The 16,559-nt window shown below is 43.0% G+C and overlaps 1 protein-coding gene across 6 annotated transcripts in view; it reads left to right on the top strand.

The window, feature by feature from the left end:
* Window positions 1-16,559, top strand: part of large1 (LARGE xylosyl- and glucuronyltransferase 1) — a 76,106-nt gene that overhangs the window by 15,090 nt on the left and 44,457 nt on the right. For 2 of the 6 annotated variants that reach the window (XM_086022297.1, XM_086022294.1), the window contains exon 3: window positions 3,582-3,638. The gene's annotated coding sequence lies outside the window, so the exon portion shown is untranslated. Of the gene's footprint in view, window positions 1-126; window positions 217-3,123; window positions 3,639-16,559 lie in introns of those variants that run through there. The other 4 variants (XM_086022293.1, XM_086022292.1, XM_086022295.1 and 1 more) reach the window with 3 other exon arrangements.

The raw sequence follows: 16,559 nt of genomic DNA on the forward strand, positions 1-16,559 counted from the left end.
ATTTGAACTGCAAAGGTCGTTTTTTTTGTTTTTTTTGTATTCTGAAGACATTCGGGTTTCCGATTGAAAAATGAATATGAGACAAAAGTTTAGTTCCAGCTTTGATTTCTTGCCATTTCCATCTAGACGTGTTAAACAACTCAGGACGGAGCACCTTTTGGGGGAAGGAGTTTGGTGAAGCAGCAGTAAGACAGGCCAAAATACAGACGTCAGGAGGTAATAAACTAATTTCATACAAGATGTCGTTTAACCAAATGCAGAGGAGACATGCAGTATTTGCCTTTTTTTTTTTTTTTTTTTTCACAATTTAAAACAGTTCCCGGGTATCTTAATGACTAACTGTCATGACATTAGTGTGTTAAAAAAATAAAAAAAAAAAAAACATGCTCAAGTTCAGCCTGATTTTTGGCACACATGTTCCCTGCTTTATGGTTGTGATTCCTTAAAAGGGAAAATGGCAAAATGGACCATATCAGGACTCTAGGTTCTTTTAATCCCATGCTGTAAAAATGCCCTACTCTTTCTAGGTGACTCCACAGTAAAAAAAAAAAGAGACCTTGTTAGCCAACTTTGGAGCTTTTAAGGTAGGCTCTGCAGCCAGTTACCACTGATCCTCCTTCTAGCACTTCGAGGTCATTGCCCCACACACACACACACACACACACACATGATGCGGAAAACCCTCTCACACTCTGGAAGTCTTCCGGAAATAGTGGATTTCCCACGGTAACGCGGCGTTTGTTTTAACCTTGCCTAAGTGAAGATACGTTTGATCCCTGCTGGAACATGATGCAATCCCGAGGGAATGCTTAAACAAAGCATGTGCAAATTGATCAAAGGTGGGAATAAAACGAATGCGGGTTAAAACCACGGCTAGGGGAAATGTTCGGCTCATTCAAGTCAAATAGAAAGCTCGACTTTGACTTCACACAACTTCAGGAGCGACAATATTTAAATCCAACAGTGATCGTTTTGGAGGTCAGTAAAGGCTTGTCATATTTGGATTGAAAGTAGTCCGCTTTTTTTGGCATTTAAACGTTCCCTGCGTTCACACAGCTGTTGCGGCTTCACACATTTAGATAATCACGTTCGACATGAGTGCCAAAAGGACATTCGAGGAAGTGAGTCTCTGGTGTAAAACCTCACACTCACCTTCCCCTTGACACAAAAACATTCCATCATTATTTAATAATATGAATATCTCTCATGCCTTTTTTTTTCCCCCCCAAGTTCAATTCTCTGTGGCATATTTTTTTGGAGCAGGAAGGGGGGCGGGGGGGTGAGTATAATTATTCCTTTAGCAGAACTGATGACAGAATACGATGATGAAAGCATAAATGAATTCAAGCGTGCACTCATATCAGTGTCTTAACACTGGGGGTCACATTTCAACGTCCTTTGTGTGTTGGCTAATTATGTGCACAGCGCTGTAATCGCGTTTCAGATACATTTGGCTGGAACGTCACTCATCAGTTCACCCTCTCCCCCCCCCTTTTCTAATGTCTCTAATGTGACACTTTTATCATATCAGTGGCGAGTAGAAAGACTAAATGTGAACATGTTTTTCATCGTAGGTGAGAAAAGATGGAACAAAAGATTGCCGCGCACACACGGCGATGCCGCACATGTGAATTAACTGGAAATTTACCGGATCAGGCTTCTGCATTAAAATAAATTGCCCCATTGGTCTTGACATGGATTATTAATATTCCTGGAAGACTGTCAGCCAACCTCCCCTCGCTGTTATTAAATATACAAGAATAATTAATAAATATGAGGAAGAAACATCATAAACATCAATATGCAATTTCAAAGTTAATATTTGAAAGCTGCGGCAATAGAAGTTGCAAGGAGGTGGAAGAAGTTGTTTACTATTTAATTGCAATCGGATCAAAATAGATCAAAGATGTTCTGCACCTTGGCGCATTTTCTGTTTGACACTGGGAGAAAAAAAAAAACAAAAACATACAGCCCAAAAAACAGCTCTCGTCAACACATTTAGGAAGCGTCGATACATGCTTTAAAGGGGCCTTATAATGAAAACTTTATTTTTGATGGCTTGTGTTCATATGGTTGGCCCTCTGGGTGTGCCCACCCACCATTTGGTTATTTTCCCATTTCTAAAAATGTGTCTTTAAGCGAGCCACTTCCGCTCCACTGTATGTGCCACATACACACAGTGTAGTCTATGTAGTGTGTACAGTGTCCTATAATTCGTGGTCCTTGGAGTGTTTTAACAGGTTCAAGATGTCTGTGAATTGTTTTGAATAGTGGGGGGCGGGGGGATATTTTATTCCTCACCTTTCAAATGGATTGGTTCCAACATCTTTCATCAGGTTCCATTTAAATGATAAGTGGACTGCATTTGTACAATGTCTTTCTACCTTCAAGGTATTCACAGAAGCTTGTACAATGCAGCCTCCTCGTTTATGCATTAACACAGTCATAATAGTGGATGCGCTGCCATGGAAACAAATACAGGTCTGATTCATTCACTGATGGTGCAGCATAAGGAATCTCTTGGGGGGGGGGGGTTCGGCGTCTTACTCAGGTGTGCTACATTACATAATGATTGCGGGGGATCAAACTTCCCAGTTGCCAGATGCTGACTCTGTGACAATGCGTGAATAAAAACACACCGTGGGGCATTCCTGACAACAATTGGGTGATATTGCAAATATATCACAAGTCAGGGGAAATTGAATACATATGTCCTTGCGTGTTATTTTTATTTATTTATTTATTTTTGGGCGGAGCTTTGCTGTTGGACTCTCTTACCATTATCGCGGGTTATTTAATATATTATTGTTTCCATAAAAGTAATTCCATGTGCTGCCACGGTTGCCTTTTTTCCTTTTTTTTTTTGTCATGCCTTTAAATTATAGATAGACAGATAAAACGCCAGCTATGTGCACCGTACTTCAAGTGGGCGTCGTGTACAGTAGAGACTGCTAGTGTCAACGACCCCAGGATAAACTGCAGGGGGAAAAAAATAAAAAATAAAGGTGAATAGCAGCTCCGGTCCCCTGCGTGCTGTTCGAAGTCCACACTCCAGCCCCGTAAAAGAAATCCACTCCTGTAATTGCGGCGTCCCCCTCCCAATTCCTTTCTGTGATTGGCTGCTGGCTGCCTGGCAGGAAGAAAGAGCTGCTGTGTTGAGGCCGAAAACTCGGGCACAATCTGGAAGGGGGACGACAACAAAATACCTCCGTGCAAGATTACATGTACGGGCACGCAACAGGAGACTCCAAAGGGATTTTTGTGGTTTTTGCACATGGAGCCGAGTTAGCGCATGCTTTTGCCAGCTTCGGCTATGGCCGCGATTACGCGTGTGTCGCTGTAATCAAGTCTCGCTACTCTTAATGAGACCGACTGTGCCGTCCTGAGATTTAAATCTTTACATGGAGGACACATAGCTGCTCCGCTTTGCTGTCAGCTGAGGTTGGTCGGCTGTCACCGGCACAACATCCCGCAAGACAACTCTTCCACGGCAACAACTGTGATGAAGGAACCGTAGATCTGCGCGATCGGAAGCAGCGTGGGCTTTTTACGCTTTATTTATTTTTATTATTATTTTTTAGATCACGGAAGGCTGTCTTTGATTGGACTCAGGCGTCTTCGACGGTTGCCCGCATCAGGTGAGTTCAAATCCGCAGTTTTTCGCGAGCCATTAGCTGGGTGACCTTACCTCACCAGCCCCCCTTTTAAACCGCGCACCCTGCGTTATTTTTGGGCTGTGCTTCTGTTCCACTTCCAGAGTCATCTTGTTAAGGCGGAGGGGGGGTGAAAAAGAAAACATGCATGTCCATTTTTGGCTTCTTGTTAACCAAACCTCCACAAACCAGTAACTAGAGCAGGGTGAGGGGATTAAACACACATGGGCTTAGCCAGCTGTCCCATTCCGAATGCATTCATTCACATGTCCTGCACATCACTGCATAGCATTTTAAACGTGTACATTTCATTTCGTGTGGGTTTTTTTCGGTGGGGTGGGGGGTGGGGGGGGCGACGGATTACCAGCTGACCTAAAACGTGTAGCTAACAAGTGGCACAAGCGATAAAGAACGCACAAGTGTTCATTTCTATATTTTATTATAGGCTACTTTAGGACCCAGTCAGTTTAAAACGTAAACACTGTATTCACATCAGATGGTTATCAAATTCAATCATAATTTGTGTCACTAATGTTGTTGCTTAATCCATATTTATGGCAATAACCGTCCTGTGATTGTCATTATCCTGTCAAATAAAATGTAAATGTGTTAATGAAAAATATAGAAAAACATGCCATGCATACTGTAAAATATGTTTTTAAAGGTGGTGTGGAAAATTAATATTGTGTTTATGTACAAATGCAGTGATGCCTTGATTTATTTCAAATCATCTCTCCCCATTGAAATAAATGGAAATGCTATTATTCTGTTCCGGACAAGTACTGATATCAGGTATCAGTATCGGCACGATACTGGACTTATTTTAAGATATCGGGTTCTATTTGAAGCTGCCGATACCTGACACCAAAGTTTGAGGCACAACAACAAAAAATCTGACATTAAGTCCTTCTCTGCAGTAGTTCCCCTTCTTAAACTGCGGCAGTTTGACATATCGGCAAAAAATGTTTGTTCACAATGTTTTTTTTCATTGTGTTGAATTAAGTTTAATGTTAAAAGTACTAGAGATATCCATACTTATCTGTGAGTACTCATAGTGATATCGGTCTGAAAGAAAATGGTAACAGACATACCCAGGCAGGATAATACACATGTAGAGACACAAACGAAGAAGAGTTTCACAGCTAAATGATGCAGCAAGATGCAGTAAAAGTAATTGTTGTTGGTCTTTTTTTGTTTTTTGCATACGGTAAGAATTGCGCCACCTGCCAAAATGCTGCTTGTTGCAACCTGGCGTTTGTATCTCCGATTATTGCTCGCAAGTCGAGGCGAAAAATTGGCCGATCTACGATTTGTGTTTGTGTCGAAGTACGGTTGCTCTTGCTGCTAAGTCAAGGGTCCACTGTAGTTGTGTCTCAGGAGCGTGAAATTAGACAGCCGAGTATATCTGATCTACTTTTAATGTATACATTTAAAGGGGACATTATGGAAATTGAGTCTTTAATGGTTGTAAACAAATAGTAGTACCTGTAGCCTGCCCAATCAAGTGTGATATTAAACAAGACAATCTTTTGGTCAATTGTTTCTCGAACAAACAAAAACCAACAACAACAGAAAAATCGTTGCAAAAACATGAATGTTAGGTTCACCGAAGACTCTTCAAATGTCCTTCGGTGTGAATGTTAGTTTAAAAGGCTGTTTGTCTAAACGTGGGCTAGGTAATTAATTTTGCAAAGGGGCCACATGAGAAACTGGAACGCTTTGCCGAGGGCCAAGCCAACATGCTTTGTTCTGTTATTTTTCATGTACAGTATAGAGGAAAAGCATTTGGTCTTGTTTCAATAAAATGTACCGTGCACGTGCGCACAAAATAAAAACACGACTTTCAAATTTAAAGTGCTGTATTATTTACACTTTATTTTGACATGATGGTCTCTGCAAGCGCCAGTCAGAGATTATGGGCGGGCTGGATGTGGCCCCGGGCTGTACTTTGCCCAGATTTGGTCTAGACTGTAGAATCCGGGTTTTGGAAGGCTAATCCCCCCCCCCCCCCATCCAAAATACTTCCCTTTTGTCTTTTTGCCTACTAGTTCAAGGACCAGCTTGAACATGTCACAAGACACCTGTCAACTGGCGTGTTATATCTTGCCTTTAATTTAGTAATAATGTAGTTGCCAGATACAATACGTGTTGTGTGTGCGAAGCGAAGATGGTTAATCAGGCTATTGTGAAAGCTTCTGAAAAGTAGTTTGTTTCCCCATCAAAATTAAAAAGTCCCTTTGACTGGGTTGATATCGCAGGTCCAAGCCCAAGGTCAAATTTCAATCCAGTGCCGACATGTGATTTGCGTTTGTTGTGTTTATAATGTCTATTCCCATGTACATTTAAAGTGAACACATCCAATACAAGGCGCCTGGTATGTCATTGTCCCACATTACCAGTTTGTTGTGCGGTGTTGTTTTTAACATTCGTTACGGGAGCTCGCACCTCATTGTTATGAGGTGGGGAGCCACAACCTGCAAACGATAATAATAATAAAAATGTCAAATTCATTATCTACTGTGCCGATCACAAGGTGTTTGTCTGTTGCTCGCACGCCAACACACTACGTCGTAATTTCGTTGCCATTATGTGGCTACTGTAGACTACAGTAAATTTTTTACAATTTCTTGGCAGCATCAAGTAGGCCTTGCATTTGTTGGTTATAAAGAAAACCATTGCTTTTCTGTACCGTGCTGATTAATGTGCCTTGGTTGAAATGAATATTTGTTTTTTTATTTTTTTACGGTAATGCCGCCTAATTCTCCTGACCGACCCGAGGAGCAACTGGAAAACACGTTTCATAATTAAAACGCTAATCACCGGTTATTGTTTCAGCGGTCATGTGATTTATTGCGTAAAACAATGACACTGTAGGACTCCAATTAGTGATGAAACGCGATTGGAGTTTCTCGGTTACGTGTTGCTCACTCGTTTTCGGTTGGTCACCTTAGGAAACTATTGATCACCAGGTAATTTTGTTTATGGGTCAGCACATTCTGTATTGATTTGAAGCACATAATTGCTTTTGTATTATAGGGCATAAGGGACTCAGCACAGTATTATTTAGTTTTTTTTTTTTGTTTGTTTTTTTTTTTTGACTGAACGGTGTGTCATTATTTGGATAAGGAGGTTTCTGACTGGAATATTTCAGCATTACTTCAGACGTGACAATGCCCAACCTTGAACACAGCCCCATTTGTTCATATTTTTTAAAAGAAAATCTAATCAGCGACTAGCTAGCTTTTAATAATGTTTTTTGTAACCCCCCCCCCTCTTTTTTTGAGGACAACATATGGGGTGTCTGACGTTTAGGGTCCTATTTTATGCTAAAACATTAAAACAGTCTTTAAACACTCTCTTAACTTTAATGATGAAAGTTGCTTTGCAGATAAATACTACCTTGCGTAGACGTATTTGGCAGCTAGCCAATCAGCAGCTTTGCTGATGCATTTTTGTCCTACTTTAATTAATACAGTTTTAATAGATTTTTTTTTTAACATGGTAGTATTTGGCTTTTGAGCTCCTGCTTAACATTGAAATTATTTAATTTTAGCCATTTGTAAGACTTGTTTAGATTTTTTTTTTCCCTTAGTAATAGTGACTGTTTTTTTTTTTTTTTTTTGGTATTTGGACCACCTGAGTCCGCTCCGTGAGAAGTGCTTTGACTTTATTGCATTATTATAGCCACTTTGCAGACAATCAGGTAATTTTTTTTATAACAAGTGGCTTAATTTCCGTACGACTTTAATACGTAATGCATTTTTCCCCCCGACATTTTTTTTTTTTTTTAAAGACATTTGTGCTAACCGGCTTTTGAGGTCCAGCTTCATGCCGCGAATGCTATCCAACTACAAAGTATATTGGAAACACGTTGAAGTTTTCCCCAACCTCAGTAAATGATTGCTCACTTGCTCAGAGGGGGTCAGTCACCTTGAGGTAATCAGAAGCGAGTCACCCCTCCCTCCCTCCCGACCGACATTGTGCAGTCCGGGCTGTATTACTTGTCCATATTATTTCTGTTTGTCTTCATTAATGAGAGTGTATACCAACTCTCGTGGGGATGTATGGGCCAACAGCAAACAAGCCTGTTCTGTCCACTGCTTCATTGATTTCCCTGTTCATGCCCGGCGGCCTTAAACAGGCACATTTCAAGCGAGGCACTCATCACCATGTAATCACTGCGGATGGCCCGCAACTTAATGTGGCCCTGCTGGAGACGCCATCTGAAAAATGTAGCCGGATGAAGCTGATGGAGCACTTTGACCTCTGGTGAAACCCACATCAGCACTCGCCGTTATATTAGCCGGTTAGCCCTAATTATTGTCACTGTCTGATGCTAATTTTGGACTTGAGGTATTTCCTCCGCCGGCCTGACATTTCTGCTGTATAACTTTGGAAGTGGCGCTAATGTAAAATATGCAAACAGTATGTCTTGTCTCACCGCGTTGTCCTCCCGACTGTTTGCCGGTTCAGCGCGACTGCGGCGAGATTATAAACAAGTCATTTGCCAGCGTTAATTGGAACTGCATGATAGCATGTCCCACACTGGATTTATCGCACCTACCAGATTTCTATCAATACCACGAGAGACTCCAGCAAGGGGCGTTCAGAAAATAGGACAACGTTTGCATCCAAGCGTTTGGAACAACGTTGCCCGTCCCTCGAGACAATGTTATTGCCACGCGCCTCGCTGTCCACATCAAAAGTTCAGAGATCTGGATGACATTATCGGTTATGACAGCCAGACGAATCTAATTTAAACGGATTGCGTCGTCTGATAGAAGAAAGATTTTGAGCGCGTTCCATAGCTCGGAGCGGGCTACACGTCTCATCGTCACTGCAATATGATGCGCAAAAGACCCATACCTCTGAGCCAACTCGTCATATTGCAGGATATTAAAAAAAAAAAAAAAAAATTAAAAAAAAAGGTCATTACGATACAGTAATTCAAATGGAGACGGAATAAAATATCGCTATTATGGCCACTTATGACTAATTATGTTAATGTCGGTGACTGAGTAACCATGACTGGAGATTAGTATATCCCTAGCAGGGTCACTGTCTTTATTTTTTTTTTTTTTTTTTTTGTAGCGCATATTACGGAGCAGTGAAATGATAGCCTCGGTAAGACCTGACAATAGGATGAGGGAATCCCCTTACATGTTCTGAACTCCTGTTTTGATGCCAAGCTCGGGAGAGGGGGCGTGCGATGTCAAAGGTCTTTGGGGTCGGTCGATGTAGCAAAATCAATTGCTCCGTTACAAGAGTAATCAACAATCAATTCCAAACCATTGACAGAATTCTTAATCACTTGTTGGACTTAACGGATGATTGTGCACATGTGTAGAGGTCAGGCGCAAGACTTGGCGCCGCCTCTTTCGCAAGATAGTTGGATTGGGTTGATTAAGTCATCTTTTGATCAAACAACTGCACGACGGGATTCAAAGACTTACATTTACCTTTTGCAGGTGATCAAAATCCTTCATAAACTCCACAATGGTACTCGTCCAAAGAGTGTTGTCTTGTCCTCACCGTGCTCGCCAGCATTCAATTTTGAATTCTCTTTAAAAGTGAGCTGGCCACACCAAGTAGTTGACAGGGCGGTTGGAACAGAGCCACCGCTCGGCCGTGGAAGACTGCACCGGGCGCCGTCGGGACTGAGAGCGTTGCAGTCATTTGAACGATTTGAGCGCGCATCACAGTAACTATTACGGCCTGCGTCATTTCTGCTATCCTCTATTGTGGCGGCTTTCCAATTAACCTTTGGCTTTGAGTCGATGATCCTTGGGATTATCTCGCTTCTGTCCATAGCCAAATGTAGAATTAGACAAATGTGTCAAAATGCTCGGTTGGCAACATTGTCCAGATATGTAATTCGCATTCCGCCGCGCTTGGTAGATCATGATCTGATTTTGATGGATGGCTGATCTTGGTCCCTTGTCTTGTCTGCAGTTTGCCATGACAACGCAATTGGATGTTTTTGTGTAAATATCCGCCGAATACCGTGACTTCCTTGGACATCGACTGGACTCATTTATCCCCTGAATCGTTCAAATACATATCGCACATCAAATGTGCTATTTTCACTGTGTCACTGTGGCGCTGCGTCAATAAACGGCCACTCGTCATTCTGTGCTGTTGTCATGCAAGAGTCACTCGGCGACCGGTTACCACGCTGGTTTTGGCTTGCGTGTTCCTCTCTCTTACGAGAGCAGCTGTCTATGAATCGGCGCCGAAATGTTCGGGGCCCGTTAATTTTAGTTCCCACAAAGCAACATGACAACAGGCCTCTGACTCCACCGAGTGAGAGCGCAGTCACTTAGCTGTTTGCCAACGACGCGTCCCTCACTTCGACCCACCCATTCCATCATGTCTGTTATGACGATTTCTATCAAGGGAAAACTCCCAAGGTAATGAGGTGCAAATTGAGGAATTTATTTTTGGAGCATTTATCTGTTACAGTCCATGGAAAAGTGACCCGGTTGATCAAGCACCTGATGCTGTGATAAAACAAATGCCTGATTCTTTTTGGGGGGTTTTGGGGGATCTGTCTTTGTAATGCGAATTACTACTACCTACGGTACTGGAATGGAACGATGTCACCCTGCACATCAGAGTTTTCCAATCATTCAAGTCAGACCGACATGTGTTGGCTTTGTTCTGCTCTGCTCAACACTGACAATGTTTATTACGAGTCCAAATAGCAACCGCATGTTTGAATATTTGAATTGGTTAACTTTGAATTACAATAAAGCCAGTGTTTACTCGCTGAATCCCCCCCCCCCCCGCCCCCACCGTGCCAAGCATGTGAATGCATTGAATTCTCAGCATTGTCCAAAGAGGAGCTTCCATCTCCTGCTTCAAATTACAAACAAGTTATTCGCTTTGAGTAACTTGTTTACCTCTGTCTCAAATAGATGTTCGTTTTCTGTCCGCCGTGCCCGTGATCTAATATGTCGGCACAGCAAGACTGCCGAGTAGAAAGGATCTCATCAAAATGTTGCACTTTTTCAGAAGGCAAACTGTAACAATGCGAGGCTAGCTGGTGGCAGAAATGGTTTCCCAGGCGGCTCCAGTAAAACCGCCGTCTGTTGATGAGGGCCGATATTTTAGCAGTGTGATGAATGCGGTTTGAAGGCAAAATGAAATGAAGTTCGTCAGATAGCAAGCTGCTCTTCGATCAAAGGGTCAGCACACCACATGGTGCATAAACAAATGGGCTCATTTTGAATTTGGACAGAAGGGTAATCGGCAGTCATACGGCAGACACTAAATGCGGCGCCAGGTCCATAGTCATCCGAGAGTTCATGAGTTGTTTTGAAAATGGTTTGTGATGATTAAAGCCAAAACTTGCAACAAAACTTTTGAACAACCTTTGTATGGTTTGTCAATGCAAATTTGTTGAACTGCCGTTTCGTGCTGCCTTAACCTACAATTGGGCGGAACTGCCCCCCGTTCGGCGCAGTATGGGCGAGGAGGAGGTTTCAAGCATCACCCACCTTTTTTTTTTTCGCTACCAACACTGGGCAACAGCTGAGCAGCCCCGGAGCCACACCCACCAAAACATAATTAGGGAGACTACAAATTTTCGAACTGAAGAAGCCCTTTGCGCTATAGGTGAAATGTCTTCGACAAGCAAGAACAGTCCAGTTGCCGTGAATGAACCTTGGATGAACCCCCGGTGCCGTTTGTTTGGTCAAGTGTGAGCACACTAATCAAACGTCTGGGAACTCGATCAATAGATCTGGTCCAGTTCCAAAACAAAATAAGTTTGCGTCATGTGAAATAATGGTCCCACTTGAATCCAGTCCAACTGGAGAATGAACCAATCAGCTCGGATCAAAATTTACTTCACAGTGTATCTTGGAGAACTCCAAATAAAAGTGTGAAAGCACACCACTTTTTTTTTTTTTTTTATAATGATTGGCCGTGGAAAATAACTAACAAGCCTGGATTCCAGTTGTTGAAGGCACTCTGAAAAGATTGCGAGTCACAAGGTTCACACGTTGAGAAAGACAAACAACCGCCCACATATTCACATCCACAGGCGAGTTTGAGTCTCTAATTACTCGGCATAGGATACAGATTTTTGCCCGTACCAAAGTACGGGCGGGAAGGTCACAGTCCAGAGAGCTTTAATGCGAACCACTCAAGCAAATACTATTATGCACCTTTCTGCTGAGTGGAACAGCAATGTATGCTATGCTATCATCGCATCCTCTCTTAGAGCACTCTTCGTGCGCTACTCAGGCGCTACAGTCATTATGCCGCAAAGGCATATCTGTTGCGGGGGGGGGGCTTCAATGTGCCCTCAGCATCCTTAGGCAATGAGTAAGACTTGATCATAATTTGAATCATTTGTTTAAGTGATGTTGCGGTGAGCGTGCTAGCACCGCACTCCCCCTCCCACCCAATCCAGGCCACAACACTTAGCGCGATGGGGGTAAAGTAGGGCATGAGACTAAAAACAGAAATGTTGTCGTCGGTGTCTTCCGCACTCAGTCGCCGGGATGGCAGAGTTGAGAGTGACGGTTACAACGCAGGAGGCAGCATCCAATGTAAAAGGAAAAAAAAAAAAAATGGGGGGGGGGGGGGGGCAAACAATGAACACATTGATCCTTTGCTGTCTGGATGCCGTTCCCATTATCCAGACAAGCCACAACAAACAAACATCAATCATTATGTGAATTATTTTGTGAAGAGCAATGCCCTCATCTCGGGAGTGTGGCATATCCTCCGGTAGACTGCCGGATGCAACCATTAACAAAATGATTTTCCTGACAGCCAACGATGGGGGAAGAACAATCCCTTATTTCTCAGGGGAGGGGGATTCAATCTACGCCTTGTGTGTTTTTTGTTTTTTTTTAATCACATACAATTAGAAACACGAACAATCGGATCATGTGGCGGTATGCAATAAACGGGCGATGGAGTGAGGGGGCTGTGCGAATGGTGTCACCCCCTGGTGGAATTCGACAGTAAGCAACCTGGCGTCTTTGTAGCAGAACCCAATTTCCATATTTTTGCGACTTTAGTGTGTGACTCGCAGCTGGCATTCAACCCGCGGCTCTCCCCTCCTCAAACCGGGTTCTGATCGCATTTTATCCTCGCGTATCCAAAAGCCTATGTAGCATGACAATTGCAAGAGGTTGCTAAAGGTTCCAAAGGGCAAATTAGGTTGTTCAATGAGATAAGATCATAAGACCAAAATGAAAATGCAATATGATAGGAAATCCTCTCAGAAACACGCAATGCTATCCAAAGGAGGAGAAAAATTGAGATAAAGTGACGATGATTTCAACTGAATCTTACCTCTGAAGACTGTCGGTTTACATGAGCACCGCACGGACCGCAAATCACCTCGCATTTTCCTCATACAACTCTAGCCTTTTGCACTTCAGGTCTGTTTCATTCCATTCCGCGCACTCAACTACTGTGATTGGATTTTAGACGCTGAGTGCTGTCGAAAATGCCGCGTGTTGAGTTCACCCCGCGTCGGGACACGCCGGTGACTAAGGCGTCTTCTGCGACTATTTGGCCACGTTGTGGCTTGCGTTCACAGGCGCTTGGAAAACTGGCCCAAAGGAAATCATGGAAGCAGAGTTCATTCCAGGTTCAAAAAGATCAGAAAACCATTATTTATTGCAGAGGCAAGAAAAGAAAGAAAACCTCTGTTGTTCTTGCCGTACTTCCTCGTTTAGAGTACAGGTCAGGGGGGAAAAAAAACGCCAAAGAAATGGTATTACTTAATGTTTTGTTCAAACTTGAATTTAGGTACATATTTACCCCTGAAAATGGTGGTCTTATACCCGTTTTTTTCAATAGATCGCAGTGTCATTCGACCCAAGAGATGTTAAAAACTAATCAGCTGTTTCTGCATCTCGTCTTCCGATCGACACAATTTTTGATTTGCCCATTTGGTGCCGTCGCCGGACTATAAGACTCTGCGGAGCAGTGAGACAGTGTTAAAACATTTGTGCGGGTCCGATTAGGAAAAATAAGACGGCGGTAGATGAGAATAGCGGTTAACCTCGTTCGTTTTGGCTAGTCCCATCGGCGCTGGTCTAAAAATATTCATACAAGCAGGACGACGGGACTGCTGGCAAAGGATGAGTGGCAGTACAAAATGCTACGTCCAATAATTTGCAGGCAACAAATGAGAAATAAACAGTGAATGTTTTTCACATCACAGCACACAATTTTTACGTCATTTGATGAAGCAACTTTGATTCGATTTTTATGACATTATAAGCGTCTGTCCTTAGTTTTTCTATCCCTGCTACATACTAAGATTAAATTCAACAATTTTGCCAGTGTGACACCAATATAGTTTGTAGGCCCAAAAAAATCTTTAATGAATGTTCACTTACCATCCACCTTCACCGATAACCACCCACTGTTTTGATTAGAATAACCCCCTCTCGTGCTTATGGCACCATCATCGTCCTTTTCAGTCATATCTTTACATATTCGACCTTAATGAAGACATTTAAAATGCAGACCATACTCTTTCCCGCCCACTCTGATCCCAGTTTTAAATGCCCTCCTGGGAGGCCATGCTGTCTATTAGGCTCGCAGACACATTGGGCCAAGCCACCTTGGTCTTTTCGGGTTGAGCGTGTGTGTGCATATTTCACTCCTCGCCTGCAAAATGTGAGTGAATCGCAAAGCATCTCCTGTGGTGGAGCGTAACACCTGCAAGCTGCCCATGCCTCTTAAAAGGGAACCAATGCCCAAATGACAACAATTTGGCCTCGCTACAATTATAGTGACTACAAAAGGGAGGGAAACTTGGAAAAGGAGAAGTGCAACCGAGGGCTGCGGAGCACCTACTTTACGGTTCCAACCCTCATTGTGTGTGCACTCATGACACACATCGAGGGGACGCAAACTGCATACAGATGGGGGGGGGGGGGGGGGGGCGTGGGGGGTCCAAGTTGACCGTCACCGCTGACATGGTGAAGGATGTGAACACGCATGCAGGGACAAAGAGACGGTTCTTGTGCATGAATTAGATTTGTTTGGGGGGTTTTCTAGTGCTGTCAAAAGATTAATCGCGATTAATCGCATTTTTCAACTACATGTTTTACGACGCTTTGAACCGTTATTTAATTGAGTGAAATCTAGGAATGAATGTGGAAAAAAGTACATTTCAATTCAAAGACTGTTCTAATGTCCAAGTTGACCGTCACCGCTGACATGGTGAAGGATGTGAACACGCATGCAGGGACAAAGAGACGGTTCTTGTGCATGAATTAGATTTGTTTGGGGGGTTTTCTAGTGCTGTCAAAAGATTAATCGCGATTAATCGCATTTTTCAACTACATGTTTTACGACGCTTTGAACCGTTATTTAATTGAGTGAAATCTAGGAATGAATGTGGAAAAAAGTACATTTCAATTCAAAGACTGTTCTAATAGCTTTCTTTTGTCCTTGAATACGATTCTTTCCCTGTGAAATACAACAGTTGAACGATACACCAAAGATGTACAACAAATAGGGTACTTGAATTTGGCTGTGCAAAGTGTGCAAATTATTTTGGATTTCTCCAATGAGCCGTTAAGTAAAACTACGTAAAAGTCCGTATTTGCGATTAATCGCGATTAATCTTTGGACGGCCCTATTTTTTTTCTCGTGCCACTTGTGGGCAGTGCACCAGTTGGTTAGCATACTGTTAACACATCGGTCACAGTTCTACAGAACCAAAAGAATAAAGTAGCACGGTCTCCAATTCCGGAATGCATGGCAGTATATGTATGAGGCACGTTTTCACCATTTCTCCATCCTTGGCAAAGAATCAATGAGGTATTAAATAGTATAATTAAACCATAAAACCTGGCAAGGTAACCCATTTGATTCGTTATTTTACAACAGTATCCCCATTACCACTTTTCCAACGTGACCTGAATATTTGGACTTGGAACACTGACTAATTAGCTTTTTCCACATTTGAATAATTAACAGCCGGATGTCACAGACCAGAACAAGGCTTTTGAAATGAAAGCTGTCAGATGCCCGAGTCATCTTTTGAATATACTTTTAACGTTCCAAAAACCGGTTCCAAGTGCCACAAACGCCACCTGGTTTGAATGACACTTGATTGAAAATGGCTTTGCGGGGACGTGAAACGGTATCAGCGTCGCCGACCTCGGCGGCACAGGAAGCTGATTTGCGTTGCCCTGCTCTTGGCCGCGGAAGATTTGTGTGCATTTTCACCTCCAAATGCCTTTCTGCACTTCCCCAGCTCCAGTGACATCCATAATGTTAGAGCTGCCTTTGTACGCCGGCGCACACACGTCCCTCCCTACCATAACAGAATACTAATGAGTATACAAGCTTAATGAAATGAGGACGGCCCCGCCTGCACAATCAATATATTTTTCTCCTCTGTCAGTGTGGCAGAAGTCATTTAGTCCACACTATGCTGTGTACTCCTTTCCGCAGAGTGTTGATTGTTTTGACCCGTGGCCACTCTTGATTATCGTGTCGCGAGAGAGTGTCGTCTTTCAGGCTTCTGCGGAAAAGAAACAGCTCACCGTTGTACTCCTGCCTGGGTAGGCGGCGGCCATAGACTCTTTTGCCTTCAATATTCATCCTGGATTGTGGGTGGACTTTCTGCCCTATTCAGTTCTGCAAATGAAAGGGTACTCGGGTTACTTCTTCTCGAGTCACTCGGCTTACTTGGTAATGTTGAAGGGCACATCCTGCGCCTTGTGACTCAGCTAAGGTAAAGGCACTTAAGTACTGAGAAAATGTGTCTTCCACACTTTCTCTTCTCTACGTGGGTAGAGGATTCATCAAGGGAACTCACTAGAAAGTGATCATAGGTTTGTCTCAGAGGGGGGGCGGCAAACCAGAGCACAGGAAGAAAAATATACAGAAAGGCCCGAAGTGGGGTGTTGAAGG

This window comes from Filicampus tigris, chromosome 22, assembly GCF_054856515.1.
Source record: "Filicampus tigris isolate MCC_2025a chromosome 22, RoL_Ftig_1.0, whole genome shotgun sequence".
Classification (NCBI taxonomy): Eukaryota; Metazoa; Chordata; class Actinopteri; order Syngnathiformes; family Syngnathidae; genus Filicampus; species Filicampus tigris.